At 34.8% G+C, this 6,408-nt stretch overlaps 1 long non-coding RNA gene and 1 other non-coding gene across 2 annotated transcripts in view; one reads left to right on the forward strand and one right to left on the reverse strand.

Moving 5' to 3' along the window:
• Positions 1-1,494: 1,494 nt before the first annotated feature.
• On the reverse strand, positions 1,495-1,566 carry trnap-agg (transfer RNA proline (anticodon AGG)). Its single transcript has one exon. It is a non-coding gene; the product is annotated as a tRNA-Pro (tRNA).
• A 2,099-nt stretch (positions 1,567-3,665) lies between these two features.
• The window catches only part of LOC135530614 (uncharacterized), a 6,471-nt gene continuing 3,728 nt past the window's right edge, over positions 3,666-6,408 (forward strand). The window contains exon 1 of the long non-coding RNA XR_010453872.1: positions 3,666-3,738. This is a non-coding gene — a long non-coding RNA (uncharacterized LOC135530614). The remainder of the gene's footprint in view (positions 3,739-6,408) is intronic.

The raw sequence follows: 6,408 nt of genomic DNA on the forward strand, positions 1-6,408 counted from the left end.
AGGAGAACTAATTTTATGTTTTTTATTTTTATTTTATTTTATCAATGAATTATATAAAACCAGTTTTTTTTTTTTATACAAGGTTGCGAATCTATATTCAACTCTATCTTGTATTTTATGTGGGGTTGTCAATTCAAATGGGAGTATGTGCCATTCTATATCAAACTGTGAACTCATTATTCTGTACAGCAAATGTATGCATAATGTATTTATGTAAAACAAATATCCGAATCACAATGTATGTAACCTATATATTGTATACATGTATGTATATATGTATATGTATGTATGTATATATTGTATATGTATTTTATGTACATTATGTATATGTATGTATGTATGTATATAATGTATATGTATGTATGTATGTATATATATGTATATGTATGTATGTATATATATGTATATGTATGTATGTATATATATGTATATGTATGTATGTATATATATGTATATGTATGTATGTATATATATGTATATGTATGTATGTATATATATGTATATGTATGTATGTATATGTATGTATGTATATATATGTATATGTATGTATGTATATATATATGTATGTATATATATATATATGTATATATATGTATATATATATATGTATGTGTGTGTGTGTGTATATATATATATGTGTGTATGTATGTATGTATGTATGTATGTATATATATGTGTGTATATATATATATGTGTGTGTATATATATATATGTGTATATATATATGTGTGTATATATATATATATGTATATATATGTATATATATATATATATATATATATATATGTATATATATATATGTATATGTGTATATATATATATATATATATGTATATGTATATATATATGTATGTATATGTGTATGTATATGTGTATGTATATATGTATATGTATATAGGATATATATATATATATATATGTGTAGATATATATATATATATGTAGATATATATATATATATGTGTAGATATATATATATATATATATATATATATATATATATATATATATATATATATATATATATATATATATATATATATATATATATATAGGTATATATATATAATGTAGATAATGTAAGCAGTGGGAAGTGATACGTTTTCAAATCAAATCGAACTTTATTAGTCACATGCGCCGAATACAACAAGTGTTGAACTTTACCGCGAAATGTTTACTGACCAGCTCTGAAACCATGAAGAGTTACGAAAATATTTACCAAATAAAGTAAAATAATTATAAAAAAGAAACAAAATAACAATAATGCGGCTATGTACCCCTTGTATACAGCCTCGTTATTTGATAATTTTTAGTTTATTTGGTAAAAATAGCTTATTTTTTCGAACTGCATTGTGTTAAGAGACGTAAGGGAGTGTGCTGGTGTTATGTCGTGACATTCGATGGTTATATCATTTTGACAACATACATTTTCTTCACTACATCCCTTGACACGGTGACAATAACTTACACAAAAATAAGCACTTTCGAAAATAAGGGCTCGTCCGGGATTTGAACCCGGGACCTCTCGCACCCTAAGCGAGAATCATACCCCTAGACCAACGAGCCGCGTATGACGTGTTGGAGAAATGACGCTCTTTTTATAGGAGCTATTTTCAGTGGGTTCAAACGGGAACTTTGGCATTGGAATTGTCTTTATTATTTCGTGAGTGTTATGTTTACTGTTAATTTTTATTGCTTATATCACTTTTGTTTATTATCTACTTCACTTGCTTTGACAATGTTTAACATATGTTCCCATGACAATATATAGCCCATAAATTGAAATGATTTTGAATTGAGAGACGCCTTAGCCTCATCATGAATATGCTTTACCGTCTCAAGACAACCTTTTATATAAAGTGTTTATTCTCAAAGTTACCGTGATGTAACGTGTCCTACTTATACCGGTACATTCGTAACAACTTAAAGCATTACGAAACTTACATTATATAAAATAAACCTCACGAAGCAAATAAACCATTCATTTTGTTTGTTCTTGTTGATTAAATGCGACACTCTTATTCACGTCCATACAAAAAAACGACTTGCCTGATGGGTGAAACAACAATGACAAAAACGCCACCTGCTGGAGGGAGACACGTTTTCCGCCGAGTTGGACCTCTCTCTCCCGAACTCTTCCCTCTCTGACGCGCTCCGGGGTGACGTCACCTCCCACAGCACCGACGGACAACACGCGGATCCCTGTCTACGTGGCGGGGCGGAAGGAGCGCGTCTAGCGGAGAGAGTTGTCAGCAGCGAGACGAACCGGTGAGATGCACAGTCATTTACCATACATACATACATACATACCAAACCGCGTGGTCATTGAATTAGGGTTTTCAATTTCCCTCTTAGTGACAGTAACCTAGTTGCAGAATCTGTGTTTGTAAAAGTGAAACCTAGTGAATTATTTTTGACTATTTGTAGGATAATTAAACGTGTGTTATTTATTTGTTATATATGTCACAACATATCGCAGTATACATGGTATACGTGTGTCTTAACTTTTATTTCAAATTATATTTATTTATTAATGTTTTGAGACTGAAAGATTTGCTGTCTCCTGACTGTGTCAAAGCCAAAGGAAAACAGTGCTGTGGTCGACGCGTTGATATGACGTGACCGCTAGATGGCGGTAATGCACCATTGTAATATAACGAGCTGTCGCGTGAACCGCGTGGCCATGTTCATTTGGAAAACGTTTCGGGAACATTGCAAATGGCAATTCTAATGAATAGACCCGACGTGATTCTACATGGCAAGAGAGTCATGTTTGTTCTACATAGTATATTTCTATCTTGACCGTAACAAACCGTTGCGTCCTGTTGAACGCACCGGGAAGACAGTTTAGCTTGTGTTTCTGCTATCTCATCTTCACTGGCTAGTTTTAGTTGATTGTTAAACGTCAATGTTCAGCAATACTGGGGGTGTAGTCATTTAGTCCAAACAGTTGAGTTTTTGTAACGAAAATTAGTTTCTATTGGACAATTAGGTCCCGCCCCGTTTGGTTCCTAGTGAAAACACCACAGATTTTACTGGGATAAAATCAGTCACTATTAAAAAATAAACCTCCCTCTCTCTCTCTCTCCTCCCCTTTCTCTCTCTCTCCAGATGAACATGTCTGACTCCAACCCTCCCATATTCCCCCGCTCCTCTCTCTGACCCCTCCCACACCGACCCCAGCCCCCAGGAGAAGACACACACACAGCTCTCCCGCCTCCCACACCCATCCCCCAGCCCTCGTTGGCCACGGAGGGTTCCGAGGGCTCTGAGCCAGCCAACGAGGTGGCAGGAGAAGACGTGACCAGGGACGACAGAGATGAGGCCCTCTTGACCAATCAGGGGGCGGCGGCGGCGTGAGGATCAGGTGACTGAGTGTGGCCAATTGGTGAGCCTGGAGGCGGAGACCGCTGCTGCCGAGGGGGAGGAAGAGGTATCATTGGCTGATTGGCTGTCGTCATAGTGATGTCATGTTTTCATTGTGGTGATCAAATCAAATCAAATGTATTTATAAAGCCCTTCGTTACATCAGCTGATGTCTCAAAGTGCTGTACAGAAACCCAGCCGAAAACCCCAAACAATGCAGGTGTTATTTTACATCATTGTGTGTGTGTGTGTGTGTGTGTGTGTGTGTGTGTGTGTGTGTGTGTGTAGGACTCTTTCAGGTCAAGGGGAAAGGTTGGGGTGGATGGGGCTCCTGGGGGAAGTCTCTACTGACCAGTGCCACATCTACTGTGGGTAAGTCTCCACACACACACACACACACACACACACACACACACACACACACACACACACACACACACACACACACACACACACACACACACACACACACACACACATTCCAGCACGCACATGTCTGAACACACACACACACACACACACACACACACATGTCTAATGAACACGGTTAATAGGGGTTGATGTCTAATGAACCAACCTTTATATAGTTACACACGTCAATGAACCAACCTTTATATAGTTAACAGGGGTTGATGTCTAATGAACCAACCGTTATATAGTTAATAGGGGTTGATGTCTGAACCAACCTTTATATAGTTAATAGGGGTTGATGTCTGAACTAACCTTTTATATAGTTAATAGGGGTTGATGTCTGAACCAACCTTTATATAGTTAATAGGGGTTGATGTCTGAACTAACCTTTTATATAGTTAATAGGGGTTGATGTCTGAACCAACCTTTATATAGTTAATAGGGTTGATGTCTGAACCAACCTTTTATATAGTTAATAGGGGTTGATGTCTAATGAACCAACCTTTTATATAGTTAATAGGGGTTGATGTCTAATGAACCAACCTTTTATATAGTTAATAGGGTTGATGTCTAATGAACCAACCTTTTATATAGTTAATAGGGTTGATGTCTAATGAACCAACCTTTTATATAGTTAATAGGGGTTGATGTCTAATGAACCTAACCTTTTATATAGTTAATAGGGGTTGATGTCCTTTTATATAGTTAATAGGGGTTGATGTCTGAACCAACCTTTTATTAGTTAATAGGGGAACCAACCTTATGTCTAATGAACCAACCTTTTATTAATTAATAGGGGTTGATGTCTAATGAACTAACCTTTTATTAGTTAATAGGGGTATGTCTGAACCAACCTTTAATAATAAGGGGTTGATGTCTGAACCAACCTTTATATAGTTAATAGGGGCTGATGTCTGAACCAACCTTTATATAGTTAATATGTCTGGGTTGATGTCTAATGAACCAACCTTTTTTATTAGTTAATAGTGGTTGATGTCTAATGAACCAACCTTTATATAGTTAATAGGGGTTGATGTCTGAACCAACCTTTTTTAGTTAATAGTGGTTGATGTCTAATGAACTAACCTTTTATATAGTTAATAGGTGTTCATGTCTGAACCAACCTTTTATTAGTTAATAGGGGTTGATGTCTAATGAACCAACCTTTTATTAGTTAATAGGGGTTGATGTCTAATGAACCAACCTTTTATTAGTTAATAGGGGTCGATGTCTAATGAACCAACCTTTTATTAGTTAATAGGGGTCGATGTCTAATGAACCAACCTTTATTAGTTAATAGGGGTTGATGTCTGAACCAACCTTTTATTAGTTAATAGGGGTTGATGTCTAATGAACCAACCTTTATTAGTTAATAGGGGTTGATGTCTGAACCAACCTTTTATAGTTAATAGGGGTTGATGTCTGATGAACCAACCTTTTATTAGTTAATAGGGGTTGATGTCTAATGAACCAACCTTTTATATAGTTAATAGGGGTTGATGTCTGAACCAACCTTTTATATAGTTAATAGGGGTTGATGTCTGAACCAACCTTTATATAGTTAATAGGGGTTGATGTCTGAACCAACCTTTTATAGTTAATATTGATGTCTAATGAACCAACCTTTATATAGTTAATAGTGGTTGATGTCTAATGAACCAACCTTTTATTAGTTAATAGTGGTTGATGTCTAATGAACTAACCTTTTATTAGTTAATAGGGGTTGATGTCTGAACCAACCTTTTATTAGTTAATAGTGGTTGATGTCTAATGAACTAACCTTTTATATAGTTAATAGGTGTTCATGTCTGAACCAACCTTTTATTAGTTAATAGTGGTTGATGTCTAATGAACTAACCTTTTATTAGTTAATAGTGGTTGATGTCTAATGAACCAACCTTTATTAGTTAATAGGGGTTGATGTCTGAACCAACCTTTTTTAGTTAATAGTGGTTGATGTCTAATGAACCAACCTTTTATATAGTTAATAGGTGTTCATTCTGATGTTAATAATGAACCAACCTTTTATTAGTTAATAGGGGTTGATGTTTAATGAACCAACCTTTTTAGTTAATAGGGTCGATGTCTAATGAACCAACCTTTTATTAGTTAATAGGGCTTGATGTCTAATGAACCAACCTTTTATTAGTTAATAGGGTTGATGTCTAATGAACCAACCTTTATTAGTTAATAGGGGTTGATGTCTGAACCAACCTTTTATTAGTTAATAGGGGTTGATGTCTAATGAACCAACCTTTATATAGTTAATAGGGGTTGATGTCTGAACCAACCTTTTATTAAATAACCGATGTCTAATGAACCAACCTTTATTAGTTAATAGGGGTTGATGTCTAATGAACCAACCTTTTATATAGTTAATAGGGGTTGATGTCTAATGAATCAACCGTTTATATAGTTAATAGGGGTTGATGTCTAATGACCTAACCTTTTATATAGTTAATAGGGGTTGATGTCTGAACCAACCTTGTATTAGTTAATAGGGGTTGATGTCTAATGAACCAACCTTTTATTAATTAATAGGGGTTGATGTCTAATGAACTAACCTTTTATATAGTTAATAGGGGTTGATGTCTGAACCAACCTTTATATAGTTAATAGGGGTTGATGTCT

Source organism: Oncorhynchus masou, unplaced genomic scaffold (assembly GCF_036934945.1).
Source record: "Oncorhynchus masou masou isolate Uvic2021 unplaced genomic scaffold, UVic_Omas_1.1 unplaced_scaffold_1396, whole genome shotgun sequence".
NCBI classification, from domain to species: Eukaryota; Metazoa; Chordata; class Actinopteri; order Salmoniformes; family Salmonidae; genus Oncorhynchus; species Oncorhynchus masou.